Here is a 19684-nt window from a genome sequence, read left to right as displayed (position 1 = left end):
CATCAAGTCAGTTGCACTGACATCAAAAGCTCTTCTACCAGAATAGGTGTCATTCCATTTCTGCTTCATCAGTGTCTGCTACACCATCCATACATGTATCTTTCATTGGTAAATGAAGGGCATTCCTCTGCATCTCCAAAACACAATGATGCCATAGGGGACCACAGCTGATGATGATCTCAGCTCAGGGTACAACCAATCAGTTCCACATCCTCATATGGTTTCCCCAAAACAATGTAATAACTTAAGACCGTCTGCAATTCCATCTGATAGAATGAACCACAGTGTCAAAGAATAAAAACAAGTACCCCCACCCCCCACAAAAACTATTTAGAGTTAAGAAACAAGAGAAAACAAGAGATGTATCAACCAATAAATATATACTCCTACTGTGGTATGGTCTAATAAAGCTGGACAAGCATTTAATGCATAGCAAAACTAATAAATAACTGGCATTACATAAAATTTTCATCTGCTCCAGACTGCTGCCAATGTCTATGTACAAGTTATTCTGGGAAAAAACAGAAACCCTTAAAGGGCTTAAGGCCAACATACTCATTTTCTCCTGAAGGAAATCTCATCCAGATTTGGATATATGTTCTACTGCACTGTATATTTGATACAATGTATACTAAATGCTGTTCATATTACTGTGTGGCAGCTGTTCTTTCGAGGCCTGTGCTGGAAAAGGTAGTTCTAACCAAGCAAACAAATGCAAATAAATATACTCTGACAGACATCAAACCCATTAAAATGATAATAATGTATTCTACTTTGCCTTAGAATAAACTCTCATGTATGATTCATTTTTGGGTGACATTCCATTTGAATTCTTTAAGCAGACATGCTAGTTTACACTTACATTTTGTCAGACATATTTAGAGAAGCCATTATGTCCCTTCCATGTAGCTTGATGCAGATGGAAAAGAATGCTGCTGTTACATTATAGATTATAATTTCACCAAACAGTTCAACTGTAGGCATGTAGTAGATATGATAAGATACTCTTGACATGTAAGACCTGTCATTATCAAGTTCATCACTACCTCATCAAATTCGTACAGGGGAAGTAGCCTTGTCATAGGGATACAAATATTAAATGCAATTGTTGAACAAAATATGGCACCCTGTGGAGTTTAAAAACAAAGAAAAGCTCCAAACAGATGACCAGTTTGCATTCCACTGGAAATAAGGAAATAGTTCTTTCACCCTGCTAGGCAATATCAAATTGCATTTCAAGACACATTGTCTGCAAAATAAGTGAATGGTAGCAATACAGAACAAAGGACAAGATAAGACCACTTAGTGTAAAAGTGAAGGAAGATGAAAAAGAAAACCAGAATGTATGTGTATGCATGATTAGTAGCTAAAAGTTAAATATGTGAAATGCAATGAACAATGGACCTCTTTTTCTATGGGAAGGGAGTAACAAGGCAGGACTTGTCATTGCAATCTGCTGAAAAGATTTTGCAGACATCCAGACTCCAAAAAAAATGACTTGAAGACAAAAAGATGGAGTCCTGACATGATGTAATGCAACAACAAAGAGATGGAGTATTGACACAATGTAACACAAAGACAAAGAGATGGAGTACTGACATGATGTAACACAAGGACAAAGAGATAGAGTACTGACACAATGTAACACAAGGGCAAAGAGATGGACGATGGAACACAATGACAAAGAGATGAAGTACTGACAATGTAATGCAATGACAAAGAAATGGAATACTAACACTATGTAACACAAAGACAAAGAGATGGAGTGTTGACACAATGTAAGACAAAGACAAAGAGAAGGAGTACTGACATGATGTAACACAAGGGCAAAGAGATGGAGTACCACCACGATGGAACACAATGACAAAGAGATGGAGTACTGACAGAATGGAACACAATGACAAAGGGATGGAGTACTGACACAGTGTGACACAAAGACAAAAGGAGAGTGTATATACACAATGTAACACAATGACAAACAGATGGAGGACTGACAGTGTAACACAATGACAAAGAAATGGAGTACTGACATGATGTAACACAAAAGACATAAAGAAAGAGTACTTATGCAATGTAAATCAAGGACAAACAGATGGAGTACTGACATGATGTAACACAAAAGACAAAGAGATGAAGTACTGTCATAATTTAATGCAACAACAAAGAAATGGAATACTGACACTATGTAACACAAAGACAGAGGGATGGCATACTGACAAAATGTAACACAAAGACAAAGGGATGGACTATTGACACTATGTAGTGGGCTGCACGTTATACAAGACTGAGCAATGAATAATACCACTGCAAAATAAAACATGAAAGCATGATGTCTTTAACTGATGGAGCTATTTATTTTACTTATTTAGTTAATTGTGTTGCCTAAGGTAAAGAACAGATCAAATATGAACATTTGCAGGCTCAGCCAGTGTTGCTTTCATAGTAACAAAAGAGTAAGATTAAAGGTATAATTAAATTATACAGTGCAGTGACATACTTTAGATGCAATATATATATATATGTTTATATATAAACAGACAGGATGACAACTGCACATGTAAGAGCACCTTTCAGATACCCAAACCTTTATTCAGCTTCAGCTGAGCTAAAGGGAGAGGGGTCTGGGAGCCAAGCCCTTCCAAAATGCCAAGCCAATAGAGAAAGAGAGCCCTGGGAAGGGCAATGCCAGAAACTAAAGATAGAAGCAGTCACTCTAGCAAATTAAAATATACAAAAATAATGCAGCGCAAGGAAGGAGTGAGCTAGTACTGCTGTGATCATTCGAACATCTACTATTATGGTAGGTGTGACAAAGGGAGATACTGCCAGCCCAGCTAAATGGAATTTTGTAAATTTTTATATGTCATTTGTGAATATCAACATGATGTATACAAGATGGTTACATTTCAAATGTATTAGAACTGTATGTCATGTATATATCAAACTAGATTTGTACAGACGTGTGTTGAAAAGATATTTTATAAAGTGCTTGTGCTTAAACTGCAACCACAGCATGCCCTGCTGGAATAGAACAGAAATGTACGCCCACTATTGTAACTGTTTAAATGTGTATATTTTAACAGTGGGAACTGGAATACAGGAAGTAAACTTCAGTCCAGCAAAATTTCAGAAAAATAGCTGAAATTAAATTACTTTATGGCTATGCAATAAAATATGATAGCTTTCAGTTTCCATGCAGCAAGGCGACACAATGTCTGTACTAGGGAGTTTTGTGTATTGTCTTTAAAGTAAAATAATTACTAGTTTTGAAAAGTGTAGGAAGGTAATTATTTTATGACTTCCAGAGTCTGAGGAAGCGTCCATAGAGACGTGAAAGTGCCTACTTGAATAAATACTCTACTTGTTTGCAATACCTGCCTTTGCTGTGGTGCTCTCTTTTTATCTTTTGGATATTTGCTATTTATCACAGTAAGACGTTGTCCGGTTCGATTCTCAGCTAGAGCGTCTTCTGTGTGGAGACATGCGTGAATGGGTGTACCTTCATTGAAGGCTGTGCATCTGAGCTGGCAACTCGGCATGTAAAAATCTACTGCCAATCATTAGCGGACTGGAGTTCTGCTGTGGCGACCCCTAACAACACAATATTAAGTGGAGCTTCACACACTAGCCCTTTGTGTGTATTTCATAAAATAATTACTAGTTTTGAAAAGTGTAGGAAGGTAATTATTTTATGACTTCCAGAATCTACCTAAGATCTGAGGAAAAGCCCTTGCTTATGTATTTTTACTGGTAGATGCTAAATGTTACCAGGTGCCATCAATGGTTATTTTGGGTCTGTGGACTAGAAGCCAGATGACAAGAAATGATGTCATTCTGCAAGCTAGCCCAGCTGTAATATTTGAGATATTTATTTGAGAGGTCTCTTAGAGAGACACAGCATTCTGTATTCTGTCTTTGACCTGAGAACATCAGCTAGAAGATCCATTCACCACATCTGCCTTGCTCTGTAGTAAGTAAGATCTTAGGTTATAGTAATTCTTTTAGATACAGTAAGGAATATAAAAAAGCTTAGCTTATGTATTTTTCTTAATTTATTCAAGACTGTCCTGCAATGTTGTTTTAAATATTCCCTGTGATTTTGAACTCTGATGTCACTGTAAATTTATATTTAGTATTGTCTTGCTCTTTTATTATTTATTATTAAATATATTTAAACATTTCATTGTGGCTGATCTGTCTAGAGATATTTAAGTTCTGAGAGTACTTGCATATTTATTTGGTGACATTGTGGGCCATTCCTAATAGTCTTGTTGTTGGTCAAACTGCCATTTGTATTAATAGTAGCATTACACAGTAAGATTGAACACCCTTTGTTAAGGGCATTAAAGTAGCTGATAAGGTGCTGGCTGGTGGCAGTGATAACTACCTTATAGTCCGGGCAAAAGGGGGCAGTGCTAGTAAACCTGTGCCAGTCTTTCCCGTGTGTGTGTGTGTGTGTGTGTGTGTGTGTGTGTGTGTGTGTGTGTGTGTGTATAAATCAAACCTCAAAGAGTGTGTGTGTGTGTGTGTGTGTGTGTGTGTGTGTGTGTGTGTGTGTGTGTGTGTGTGTGAGAGTGCTGGAGGTCTTGGTTTGGCCACTCAGATGAGATCTCAACTCTATAGCTGCACAAGTGGGGGGTCTTACTGGGGATCTGGAGAAAGAGAAAGTAACCAGCCCTGGACTGACTGTGGTCTCTGTGTGCTCTTAAGGGAAATTGCACTTGATGCAGAAAGCTGCATCTGGAAATACTGTGTGTGTGTCCCTGTCATCCTCTCAATGCATGTCCCCCACTGGTGCCAGTGGTGAGGATTGAGGCTCCTTGATTACCAGTCCAGTGGTGGGGCATCACAGTAGGTTTACTTATACAACTGCTGTATGTTAATTATACTGATTATTGCTACAGTAGCCTTAGCTATAAGAGTAAAATACCATAGCTTAGAGAATGGGCAAACTGTACATCAGCACCCTGATTGGAGGATGAGTATTCTTCAGCAGGGTATTAATGTACAAGTAATACCCGCTGAAAAATAAGTCTGCCACTTCACGACAGCATATCAAGCTGCTGTGGAGCTTGAACTGAAAAAAACCTAGCAGCCATTATTTTACACATGTTTAGCAGTGTTTCTGCTGTTCAGCAAGTGTAAAATAGCAAACAAAAAAATTAAATAAAAAAGCGTGTATGTGTTTATGTTGGGTCCTTATTAAATTGCCAAACGTTTCAAAGTTCAATGTCATATGGTTGACACCATATGATCAAACTTTGAAAAGTTCGAAGGTGAAAGGCAATGGCTCCGTACGGGTAGAATGGGAAAATTTCCCTTTTCTGCACTGAAGTGCGGTCTCAGAGTTGGTATATTTAAGTAGGGGGGTTGTGGGGGTGCAGGGGGGTTTACCCACCTGCTCAGAGCGTTAAAGTAAGTTTTTTTTTTACTTTTTTATTATATATTCGAGGTTTCATGTTTCAGTCATATGTTGTCGAACATATGAGGTTCGAAATTTTGAAGCTTCGAATATATAATATAGACCCTTTATGTCTGTTTGTGAGAGTGCATGCATGTATGAGAGTAAGAGATTGATCAAGCCATTATATTACACTCACTAAGAAGCGGTTTGCGGTTTAGCGAGTGGAGAATAAATGAAAGCAAATAAAATGTGTGTATACATGTGTTTATGTTCCTGTGTATGTGAGTGAATGCATGCATGAAAGTAGAACAGAGTCTGTGTGTGCATGTGTGCGTGTGTGTGTGTGTGTGTGTGTGTGTGTGTGTGTGTGTGTGTGTGTGTGTGTGTGTGTGTGTGTGTGTGTGTGTGTGTGTGTGTGTGTGTGTGTGTGTGTGTGTGTGTGTGAAGAATGAGAGTGATCGCTGGCAGCAAAAGCATTAGTTAAAAGAGATTTGTGTACCTCCTGACCATATCTCACAACCTCTCAGCACAAGAAATCTGGACAGAGCCACAAATAACAAAGAACAAACTACCAAAAATAAGGACAGATCTTAAATATTGCTCCTATAAACTTAGAAAGTTGCTAGAACAGCAGGGTTTCCACTAGCATGTATTATCTGAAGGATATGAAGTATGAAACTGAAATGTCTGTCATTATTTAATTACTTTAATCCCCACTGATTTGCCAGAAAACTACACATTTTATGAGGATGGGATCCAATATAAGAGCCAAAAATCTGGGCAATCTGCAAAAATCTGTACAGCTAAAATGTATGCTCTTTTAACTCTTAGCTCAAAATATCTGAATAAACCTAAAATAAATGGGGTCAAAGGCTCAAAAAAGGAACAAATTTTACTTGATTATTAGGATTTGTATTAGCATACATTTTCTGAAACAGGTGTACATGAGACACTGAGTAAGAGTGACAGTAAAGATGTTTGCATACCTCTGGACCTTTCAGCTGAAGAAATCTGGATAAAGCCTAAAATAAAGAGGGAAAAACAGCTCAAAATAGGGGCGGAATTTTAATTACTGCTCTTATAAAATTACAAACTTGCTTAATTAAAAGGATTTGTGTTGGTATGAATTTTCTGAAGAAAATAATAGTCTGACACTCATATGTTATTATTTAGTAAGTTCACTCTCCAATGACTGGCAACAAACCAAACGTTACAGAGTAAGGGATGAAAAAATAAAGTAAGTGCCTGGATATTTTTTTAAGTGTTATATTTTGGATGTAAAATGCTTCCTCCAGCACCATTAACATATATTACAGCAAGTTTGAAACATTAGACAGAGGAACTATTTTACATCAAAAATATATAAAAAAATAATATAGTACTTAAAAATAAATAAGTAAAATACAACAATTTTACAGAAAGCCCATTATTTATAAGTGCAATAATGCCCTCCAGGGTGTGTGTTAATACATAATGAACACTCTTCCAGGGGTGTAGAGGCCATCCACCTATGGCATCGGACCTCATGACATCCCTGAGCGGGCGTGAATTACACATTACCACCCACGCTGTTGGGCATTATTCCCTGCTTAGGCTGATTAGAAGGAGGAAGGAGGAGGGCTCAGGAACTCCTGGAAAATGGTCATAGCAAAGACTTTTCTAGACCTGGAGAAAGAGTCTAGCTTGTAGTGCTTTAGAAAGGTATGGATCAAGTTGGTGCTTCTAGAATACATCTAGAATATGACCATTTTACAAAAGTCACAGAGGAAGTCAAGGCCCTGGCAGAATGAGCCTTGACCGTGCCTGGAATTGCCTTGTTGTGCTGTGTATAACAAAAGGTAATATCATGAGATAAGCATTTGGAAATATTCAACTTTGACACAAATTCCTTCTATCTTCTCCATAAATAAACAACTGATCAGAGTACTTAAATGATTTAGTTCGGTCAAGAAGTACCTGACTTATCTGTGGGCATCCAAGGTCTGAAAAGTATGGAGTATCATAACTGCATTGTTTTATATTCTGAAAGCTAAAAATAAACCTGGATACCACCATAGGCATAAATGAAGGATTAGTTCTTAAGAAAACCTTATCTCTGTGGAAATGAGATAAGGTTGGCTTATGTTAAGAGCTTGAAACTGAGATACTGTTCTTGCAGGGCTCAGTGCAATCAGTAGCACTGTTTTCCATGTTAACAACTTCAAGTCAGGCAGATGAGCAGGTTCAAATGGAGCTATATTTAATTTTTCCAAATCAAAATTAAGATCCCAAGGTGGAGCCACATGTTTTAGAAGGCTTTGCATGCAACATCCATTTGAAAAACATCTTCACATCAAATTCCAGTGAAAGAAGGAGATCTGTGGACTGATACACTGAAATGTCTGACAAATGAACCTTGATGGAGGAGTAAGACAAGCCAGAGGATTGTACCTCAAACAAATAGTGTAAAACCTGAGAAACAGCCTTGAAAAGGTGTTGGTTCCTGTCTTAGCACCAACTATAAAATCTTTTCCATTTACTAACATATGATTTTAGTAGTAGGTTTTCCAGCCTCCTTTAATACAGGCTGCATGTTTTTAGAAAATATGTGCCTAAATGGTATTAAGTTTATATTGTGCAGGCAATTAGTTGTAGTTTTTTGGGATCAGGATGTATTAACTATCCCTTTTCTTGTGTGAGTAGGTCTGGTCTGTGAGGAAAATTGTGGTCATTGTCCTTGGCCATTTCCAGTTGAAATGAGAGCCACTGTTGCCTGGGTCAGAGGAGAGTCACTGCAATGATATTTTTATAGTTCTTATGAATTTTCAGAATGGCTCTGAATATTGATGGAAAAGGTGGCAAAGCATATAGGATCCTTCCTGTTCAAGAAAAAGAAAATCTGTTTTCTGTGTATTTTTGCATGGAGTCATGGAGCTGAAATTTCCCAACTGATTGTTATGAGTAGTGGCAAAATGATCTATTTGATGGATTAATTCTCAAAAGACCCTCTGATTCAATTTCCATTCATGAAAGTCTGTCCTGATCCTGCCCATCTTCTGTGACACAAGATTTTGCACTGACTGTATGTAAGATACCTTCAGAGTGAAATTGTGCTGGAAATCTATATCCCAGGGTACCATGATTAGTCTACAAAGAGGGTAGGATGTTGCTCCCCCTCATTTATGCAACACATCACTATGGTGCTGTCAAAAAAAACACTTGTTACAGTACTGGGACCAGAGATGATTGACAGTGTTAAGATAAAATGAAAATAAAAATGAACAGAATAATGTCAGTTGAGCTACAAGTACTAGTATGACTCAGTCTTAATCCACCTGGGTATAAAGAGCTTGAGAAGTACCTTCCTGGACTACATGAAGAGAGACATGATGACAGACATGATGGAGCTATCAGACTCTGCATCCCATGCCAGTATGAACCTAGCATGGAGCAGCATTCTACTTTCTTCTAGGATAATGCCACGATATGAAAACAAAAATCAGTGACATTAATAATTGGCATAGAGTACGGTATCATTCAAAGTACAAATTTTGACTGCCTGTGAGGATATGGTTGACAGACCACACTGTTGCCAGGGAAGGTTTGCAAGTGTCCATTCTGGGATTTCATATATTGGTTAAAACCTCCTTCCCCACATGCTGCCATTTTTTAGAAATTTGTCAACTTGATAAACCTGCAGATATAACTAAACCAGCCCAAGAAGATCTGAAGCTGTTACTGTTCTATGACAAGTCTAAATAAGAAACTCCGAACCCTGAAAGCTCTCCTTATCATGGAGAATGTAGACATATGTGTACTTACTGAGACATGGCTTAAAGCTGCAGAGAGCACTCCAGCAGTACAAGCAAACAATGCCTTCCACACATTTAAAGCAACTGGGACAAAAGGTTGAGATGTTTTTATGTTAAAAAACAAACACATCTCATGCCTAATACATTAGTATCATGTGCTTTAGCTTCTCCATGTCTAAGTTATCTTTGGCAAAGTACTATGCCATATCCTTGCAAGCTATAGGTCCCCCACTGTGACCCAGAAAAGCTATAATACATACTGGAGATACTTCCAATTCAACCCAACACCATATTCATGGGTAACGTTAACTACCCCAGTATAAGGGCCCCTAACATGCAGGCTCAAAGAATCCTCTGCTTTGTAAATACAACCGCCTTGGGCCAGTTAGTCCATATGCCCACTTGGTGGTGCAAACATTCCTTTACCTGGTCATCAGAAACATGGGAGAATGTTATGCCGTCCCTATTGCAATGTCCTCATTGATCAGATCAGACTACAAAGCTGTCTCTTTTGAAGTAAGAGTGAAAACAGGGACACTTGCTAACCCTGGAACTTTTCAGAATTATTCTAGGGCAAACTTCTTACTACTTAGTCCCACCTTGGCAAAAGTTCAAGCCACCTCAGACCCTGAGAACACCACTGTCTAAGAGGGATCATTCACAGAAACCCAGTATAGTCATATTAACAGCTAAATGGAGATATCTGTGTCCACTTGGATTAAGACGAGGATCAGCTCAAAACACCAACTGCTCTAACGGAATCTTAACATCAATAGGTTGTACAACAAAAGGAAGAAATGCATGGCAAAAAATTAGGAGATGCAATGCATGGCAAGGTAAATAATCCCTCATCAACCTAAACAAGCAGCTCTAGGGAGCTAATAAAGTCTACCAAATCTAAATTTTAAGTAAAATTAACCTCCGCATCAAAGACAATCACAAACCTTTCTTCATCTACTGTATGTTTGTAACCTCAAAGGCAATACTCAGCAATGTACTGAATTAATTGTATATGCTGATACCTATATGGAGCCAGAAGATATAGCAAACCTCCTAGTCAACAAACATAGTTCCAATTTTAGCCCCTCTCCACATTTGACGTCCCACAGGAAATACCCACATCCATAACTCCCCCAGCTTTCAGTACATAACAGTTATTCAAGGCACTTTCCAAGGCCAAGAACACTACATCAGTGGGTGTCAAAAATATCCCAGGATGCCTCCATAATAGCATGAAACATGAGCTATTGGGTCCACTAGAACCACTGTTTAACCAAAGCCACCAAACAGAGTTTATGCCAAATGAAGAGGACTACAACAGTTATTCCCCTGCACGTAGGTGGGCCATCTGAGGACCTGGGGAATTATTGACCCATATGCCTGACTAGCGTGATATGCAAAGCTATGATAAGAATAATCATAGATATCCTAAATGATGACACAGATAACCTAAAACTATGGGACCCAGATCAGTTCAGGTTTGTCAAGGGAAGGTCTTTCTTACTCAGCCTACTAGACATCTTCAAGAAGGTCACCAAAGCAATGGATAAGGCCATAATGGTGCATATTGCCTACGTCAAGCCAACACAATACCCCACTAGGGCATTTTAGAAAAGCTCAGTAAACTAGGGATAAGCCTGTACATCGGCTTATAAATCAGACCCAAGAAGTTATAATAGGGGAGTCTAGCTATAAAGAAAGGCCAGCACTGGGGGTGGAAGGAAGTTAGAGTGCTTTGCAAAATTCCCACGCAGACATCGGAAATGACATACACTTGGAGCAGGACTGTACTGTAGATCTTGGAACTGTGAGACAGGATCTTACCAATGAGTCGCCATGCTACCAAAGAGATTTTCAGGGTAGCTGGGAGGCACGAGATACAAAGACTGGATGAACATGCAGATTTTAGAAAGGTAACGGATGTAGCCCAAGAATGAGCCCCACACCTTAATGTAAGGCAGAGACCATACTAACAAGCCACTCTGCTTCCCAAGAGATGTATAACATGTCTTGGAGGTGTGGATTATAAGGCCCTTGTCTTGCATCTCTTCTGCATGCAGTCTGGGTTGATGTTCGCATCATGTACAGCAGATGCACTCCAGTAGCCTTATTTTTGTCATCAGAAGATTAACACCTTCCATCTCCAAACCATTCAAGGCATATTACACAGCCACCATGAAAGTGCAGTGCAGTAATAAAATGGCAAGCATGAGAAATTGTCTGAGACCATATAGTATAACAGCTGTTTTATGAATGATTTACGTATGCTGTGGGCCCACAGACACAGTAACTGAAAGTGCTGCCTTATATCACAGCTCTGAACATCCAGCCCAGCTGACCAAGATCTTATACTGACCCTCTGCAAAAGCTGTAGCCTATTGGGATTATTTGTTATTTTGCAACATAAGCTTATTTAACATGAAGAGCCTAGCTGTATATTAACATAGAGTGGTCAGATACTTATGTCTGTCTGATGGGTAGTGGCTGTGACTACCCCTAAAGGAGCAGTCCTTATACTCTCTGGACTGCTGACCTACTTGTTCACTGTTCATTCTTGTGACGTTATATTCCACTGTCTAATTTAGTTATGTCTTCCCATTAGCTGAATTGAAACAATGTGAGACTTAGATGTATGTTTCATGGTTGAGTGCTGCCTGCTTTTTATATTTGTGAATTTGATGAGGATACTTGTTTGTTCTGTTACATTTAGATGGCCTTTGTGATTTAGGTAGGCTACTTTAAAGAGCCTCAGAATATGTAGGTCTATCTCTTTGGTATGAGCTGTAATGATTGGTTTATAAAGATGTTGTGTGGTGGTGATAACCTGCTTGTCATTTGTAGTACCTCAGTGTGAGATCCTTGCCTCCAATCATACCTCTCAATTGCCCAGATGTTTCCAGAATGTCCAGACTGTTGGCTCATACTTTTGGTCTGCTTATAATAAGGTGTGGTTTTCTAACAAATCACTGAGGGTTGAAGTTACCAAATAATGACAGACATTTGAGTTTAAGGCTTCATATCCTTCAGAAAATTCATATTATTGCAAAACCTGTTATTTTAGCAACATTCTAAGTTTGTAAGAGAATATTTAAAATGTTTCTTATAGTGTTAATCAGATGCTTAGTTAATCTCATCAGTATGAAGCTCAGTAAGCTGTTCATACCAAAGGGTGGAAAAATCCTCAGGAGAGATGCACTTCTAAACCTGGAATAGGTAATGCACCATATGAGACATAGTTAGAGGTGCTCAAGTCAGGAGGTCTGGGGTGGGGCAACTGGATGGGGTGTATTGCAGCTAGGCAGAGTATTCAAATTGGACAGGAAGTAAAGGAGAGGAGAATCATTGCTGGAAAAGAGAAGAGGGATTCAGTGAACAGACAAACGACAAAGGAGACATACAATGAAAATAGTACAAGGGCTTATGTTTATTGAAATGTGGAAGATGGTGATCAACATAATCCTCCCCAAGGGGATGTGGTGAATGCATAATGTGGTGCTTATAGGCATCAATGACCTGTCAGAGGCAATAGTTGTAAATGCAGCAAGCATATATGAAGGCAGTAGAGAAATGCCAAGATACAGGCAGCATTTTAAGAAGTGTTATATTTATTAGTAACCAGCATGCTAAGGAAGAAGAGGAGTGGAGAATATAATGACCATGTGTGGCAGTGGACAAGGGAAAGCACTTTGGACAATAAGGACAATAGGTGAGGTCTGGAAAACACATCATGTCAAAGACAGGCTGTGTCTTATTCCTGGAGGGCCAGTGATACTCGTAGCTGGATTGAATGTGTATCTCTTCCTGACTACATCTTTAAACTAAGATGGGGACAGTGAAGCGGAAGTAGCAGGTAGGTGGTCATGTGCTCGTCAGAAAGAGAAAATGGTCAGAACACAGAGCACAGGAACAAACAAGTCTTATTTGGGTTGCAGCTGGACAGTATTTTTGAGTAGTATAACAAGTCAGAAGGAGAGTGTGGAGCTGTAAACAGTGATTCAGGAGGAAATGGCAGATATTGGTGGATATCGTTGGTATCAGAGAAATGAGGGTCAGTGACAACAATGTGGCAGGACATGCAGATGCCACTGTACAGGATGTTCAGGAAAGATAGAATGTAAAATGAAGGAGAGTAGAAATGTGTTTAAGGTAAAGCATCAAATATGAGTTCAGGAAGGAGGAAGAACATTACCTCGTGAAGGATGTGAAGAAGGGAGCATAATCAGAACCTAGTATAAGCACTATGAGGGAGGGAATGAATGTTTACAGATGAAATGTTGTATTAGCCGGTTACATATTGAAAGACCGAAAGTGATGAAGTGCAAATGCTCAGATGAGCGAAAATGCCGCAAATCGAAGTCTGTTTTTTTTTTAAAGCAGTACAGTGAAGATCGGAATATTGGCAGTTTCTTCACTGTAGTGCAAACCCAGAGTTGGAATATATATTTAGTGGGGGGCACAGCCCCCCACAATAATGTTTTCGATTTGCAGCATTTTCACTCATCTGAGCGTTTGCACTTCGTCACTTTCGGTCTTTCAATATAGATCCGTATTAGCCACAAGACACATCAAGGGAGAAGGATGAGAGATTAAGTAAGGGAATGAAGAAGTAATGTGGGAGGAAGAGGGTTAAACATATGGGGGAATATAGAATACAGCAGCGTCATTATCTTCAATGCAGTAATAATTTCTGCAAGGTAGACAAAACAAATGCTATAATTTATAAAAAAAAGTAAATAAAATGTTATCTGTTTCTAAACAGCAATTCCACAACTGTGACTGGAAAGATTAGCAATTAATATCAGCTTTATTTTCAAAGAAAGATAAAGTCCTAACTTTTGCACCAGATGGCTCAAGTCTGACTAGCAACCACACAATGGGTGAGTAAGCATGGGGAGGCAAAAATGGAGCAACAAGTGTCCGCATACCTCTAATGGGAGGGAGGTGCTGCAGCTGGCCCATGAGAAGGCAAAAATGAAGCAATATTGTCAGCACACCTATCATGGGGGGTGTTGCAGCTGGCCCACGAGAAGGCAAAAATCGAGTAACCATTGTCAGCCTACTTATCGTAGGGAGGGGGTGTTGCAGCTGGTCAATAATGGGGACAACACTGTCTGCACTTACACTGGCAGTGAGTAACAGTGGCATTAAAATGTGTGGAAGAAGACCTGCATTCTCCCAAGGTAAGCAATATGCAGATGTCACTATCACTGCTAGGCGGTGACAAACATGTAACAAAAAAAAAATCCCTACATCCCCCAGCATGTGGCATCTCTACTCTCAGTGCCCAACTCTTGCCTCATGGAGGAAGAAATGGGAGAGAGAACGTTCACCCCTAAAATGAATAAATGCATCAGTTGTTGAACTAATCTTTTAGCTTCAAAGTCCATTTGATAATGGAGAGTTAAAAATATATCAAACATAATTAACAATTAATGACCTTGATGCCATAATCAAAGTACTTACTCTACATATAGAACCACAATGTTCAGTTTATATATTGAGGTCTGAAAAAGTGCTGCCAAGCACAAAAGCTTACAAGTTCTGTTTTATTATTTCAATTCTGTTTTATTATTTCAACTACAGTTGTCTTAATAAATGTTATTTTGTTTGTAGAGTTCCCATAGATAGATAGATAGATAGATAGATAGATAGATAGATAGATAGATAGATAGATAGATAGATATAGATATAGTATAGCCATATCTATTCAGCTCTTTATTTCTCTCTCTCTCTTTCTCTCTCTGTCAGTTCAACGAATGGCATTTCATCAAAAATGCCATTCATCGATTTACCCTCATGTGGGGAGCTGTGCCCCCCCCACTAATAATATATACCAACTCCAAGATTGCACTACAGTGGGGAAAGGGCAAATTTCCTGATCCTCACTGTACTGTGACCTCAGTATAAACAGTTCAATGAATGACATGTTCGATGCAATTGCACTGAAAATGCCATTAGATGAACTGATTTTTTGCTGAACTGATAGCTGTATACATACATACATATATATAAATATATATATATATATATATATATATATATATATATATATATATAGAGAGAGAGAGAGAGATGGGGAAATCTGACACTATCAGAAGCAGACTGAGACCCTGAGCTCCAGGGCAGAAAGGAGTGTCAGTCTGAGGTCTTTGACCATTAGGAATGCAGGCATGTAGTGCAGAACTCTGACAATAGGGTATAATTTTGGATGTGGTCTGCATCATGGGAAGGTGCCATCAGGCCTATTTAGTTAAGGATGCCATTAACCAACAGTGACCTGAGGGTGAAGATTTATGTGATCATAACTATAGTGAAGAATCAGAAGCAAGTTTTTATTCATGCATTTCTGACTTGGATATCAATGCTTATTGCTTATTTGCTACTAATTATTTAAATTATAAAAAACATTTTCATGCCTCCCTTTTGTCATGAGGGTATTTAGCAATTCTCCAGTATTTTAAACTATAATGTTATAGTGAAGTTTAATGAATTTCAAAAAAACATGAATAGTGTACAGTTTAATCTGACACAAAGTGAATGGAAAGCATTACAGACATTAAGCAAGCAAAGAGAACTTGTGTTTAAGCCATCTGATATGGGTAATAAACTAATTGTAATGCATTTTATGCAATATTTGCGGATATTTCACAAACATTTAACTAATAATGATGTATATAGAATTGTTGATATGTGTAAATATAAGTCTGCAAAAGTAGAATTTAAAGAATTACTGAATAAGGGTTATAGACTTACATATTTTTCAAAAAATGATGTGAAGAAGTTTAATTTTGAGAACTGTACTATGGCCTATTTCTATTATCTTCCCAAGGTACATAAAGATTTGCTAGACCCTCCAGGACGTCTGATAGTATCTGCATGTAATTATTTCACACATACATTATTATTTATTTATTTTTTTGCACAAATATTTACTGTCTTTAGTAGTTAAACTACTATCATATATAAAGGGCATGTCTGACTTTCTAGGAAAAAGTATCTGATATTCCATGGAGTCAAGATATGTATAGGATCACCTTGGATGGAGTGAGCTTATGTGCTAATATCCAACATAGCTTTGGCCTCGAAGCTCTTTCTTTTTTTCTTGGGGAAATTCCCGTATCAATTTATATTATGGAATTTATTTATTTTTGTTTAATTAATAATTTTTTTAATTTGATAGAAATTTATATCAACAGGTACAAGCACAGCTATAGGGAAACCTTTTGCCCCCATGTATGCCAATTTAGTTATGGGTCTTTTTGAGAATGAGTATATATAGACTAAAGATTTAAAAAAAAAAACATATAATCAGATATTTTTAGATATATGGATGATTTAATATTTATATATCAGGAAGGACAATAATTAGTACCAAGTTTTATACAATGTTTACAGATTAATAGATTTAATTTACAGTTTGATGGTTTAAACGTTGGTCATAAATGTCATTTTTGGATGTCATGCTAGAAGGTACTAGCAGTGGTGAGATAAATACAAAAATATATAGAACATTTCAAGATGGAAGCCAATATTTACATGGACTCAGATGCCACTCTCCACATACATTGTCAGCTTTACCATATGGGGAATTTTTGAGGTTATAGCGATTGTGTAATAATGATGCAGATTTTTGGAAAGAAATACAGTTCTTCTTTTGGCTTTTTCCTGGTTAGGGGTTGCCACAGTGGATCACCTGTCCGCTCATGAGTGGCAGTGGTGTTTTACAGTGTCGAGTTGCCAGCCTGGAGCCCAACCTTCCACAGAAGGCACACATGCATGCACTCATGCCTAGGGCCAATTTAGAGTGTCCAATCCACCTACAGCATGTCTCTGGGATGTGGGAGGAAACTGGAGCACCTGGAGGAAACCCATGTGACTACAGGTAGGACATGCAGACTACGCACAGAAGGCACCCCAGTCAAGGATTGAACCTCTTGCTTTGAGGCGGCAATGCTAACAGCTGCACCACCATGGCCACCCCCTGAAAAAAAATGCAGTCTACAATGGATATGTTTATTAAAAGAGGTTATGAAAAGGGGAGTTTGTTGAAAAGTATGGATAGTTTTAAAACAAACAAAGAAGAAATAAAATCTGATAGTTGTTTGATTATCTAACTGTGGATAAAAGAAAGAAAAAAAATTATGACAACATATTTTCCCCTTAGTATGGAAATAGTGAACCTGGTAAAATGTTACTGGGGTTTTTGGTGAAACACAAAGATTTTATTCATGTGTTAAATAAAACACCAGGTATCTCATACAAAAAGGGTAGGATTATTAGAGATATATTGGTACATGGGAGGTTTATGCCTCCCATGGATATTATTACAAGAAATATCAATAGCATAGGAACTATATCTTGTGGCAAATATTGCTGTCGTAATATAGGATAATTATAGTTGTGACACGGAAGGGATAATATATACCCTAAGATGCCCCTGCAATAAATTTTATACAGGGGAAAGTAAAAGGGCTTTTAAAACAAGACTAGATGAGCACCTGACAGATACAAAGAAATCTAGAGTAGAGAGTTCTGCTGAAATGCATTTTAAAATTTTATCATACCAATAATGTAGAAGGGCTATAAGCCACTGTTTAGAACAACTTTGTGTTGGAAGATCTGATGATGTGAATATATAATAGATTGTTATATAAAGAATCAGTTTTGTATTGAAATATGAACATTGATTCCTAGAGGTCTGACTAAAGAATGTAATTGGAGAGCTTTTTAATAGTGAATGAATTATAAAATTATTTTATGTAATAATGCAATAGTATATTAGGTGCTGTGTTTTTTTGTTAACTATGTACTCTGAAAAGGCTGAAGAGCCGAGGACCTAGAGAGATATACTGAATAAACTTTTTTTCTGGGATTCCTGGCTTTGTGGGTTTTGGACTTTATCATCTTTTGGTGTTGTGAAAAGCTGCAGTCAGGCCTGTCTAGTTAAGGATGCCATTAACCAATAGTGGCCATGCCACTGTGAAGCACAGAGTGGATTAAATGATAATAATTTAAGGGGAACTGTGTGGGACATTAAAGGGGAGTGGATTCTACTGTGTTGATTGCAAGTGGCAGAGATGAGTTACATTTCTGTAGATAAGCTGAGGTTTTAAGCAAGCTATGGGAATATGTCAGGGTTGTTCTAGTTAGAGTTATGGACATGGGGTTGGGGAAGATGCAGATAGGAAACAAGTTGAGAAAGCTAATATGGTTTCATAGGAGTGTGTGTCTAGCAAATAGGGAAAGTGACAGGGCAATCTAAAAGCAGAAGGCAGAGGATGGAGAGCAGCACACTCTGTAGCACTTCAGCAGAGCCAGGCAGGATACCTTCAGAGCAGCTCATGCTGCATTGCCCTGCCAGAGCCAGAACTCCAGATTTTCTAACATTCAACAGCTCTTCACTCCAAAGTTCATGCTTGTTGTATACCAGGTGAAGTACTCTGCTCTGTCTACTGTAAGTAACCAATCCAATCACTTGTAACTGCATTCTAAGACTAACAAGAGAAAAGTAATGTCTATTTTTTCTGCAAACATTCAATCACAATCCATAGTAAGCTACCAGTCAGAAGTAATGCATCCAATATTAGTAACAGACACCAGTCAGCAGGCCACCTGTTACCTATGCTAGATATTTCGCTTCATGGGCAATTATATTGTGCTTTAGGGAAAACTCAGCAAATGAAATAGTACCAAACAGTAAGTCTGATCACATACACAATAAGGATGCGCCTTTGGGGATAACAACAGATAAGTTAATATACCATGCTAATGTAATGAGCTGAACTTACTTCTTTATCTTCTTTATTTCAGTATACCTTAGCCTTCCACCATCAGTTGGAACCAGTTACACATTCTCAATTCTTAAAAACCTGAAAGAAAACAAGGGCATCCAAGAACAGTACAATTCTGATGGAAGGGAGGCTATTTCTTTGGACTTCCTGTTAACATCTATCCCTGCATAGAATGTGCAAGATGGTAACACAAGAAGGTGCACAGATTCTGCATGGAAAGCAAATCTAAACACACACACACACACACACACACACACACACACACACACACACACGCGCGCGCGCACGTGCACATGCACACACACACACACGCACGCACACGCACACATGCACACACACACACACACACACACACACACACACACACACACACACACACACACACACACACACACTGTCATAACTCATACCCATCCTTGAATTAACTGAACATCCATGATGTTGCCTCTTATTCTTCCCAGTCCCTTGTATATCATGAATGATTATAGTCAGCCAATAATGCCACTCATTAGAATTTCATCCTTCTTACTGTTCACAAAATGCATCATGATGTAAGACCTGTTGAGCTTCTAAGTCTCTAAGTGAATTAGAATAATATTTAGAAAGCCTCTCTTGTGTCGTCTACTGTAACTCCTGGGTTTGTGTGAATGGCTAGATCATGGCCCCATAGCACTCAACAGACTAGATTTTTGCAGAAT

This window comes from Protopterus annectens, chromosome 4.part0, assembly GCF_019279795.1.
Source record: "Protopterus annectens isolate FY-2018-M chromosome 4.part0, PAN1.0, whole genome shotgun sequence".
NCBI classification, from domain to species: Eukaryota; Metazoa; Chordata; order Ceratodontiformes; family Protopteridae; genus Protopterus; species Protopterus annectens.
The sequence above is the reverse complement of the archived record's forward strand: the minus strand, read 5'-3'. Positions refer to the sequence as shown.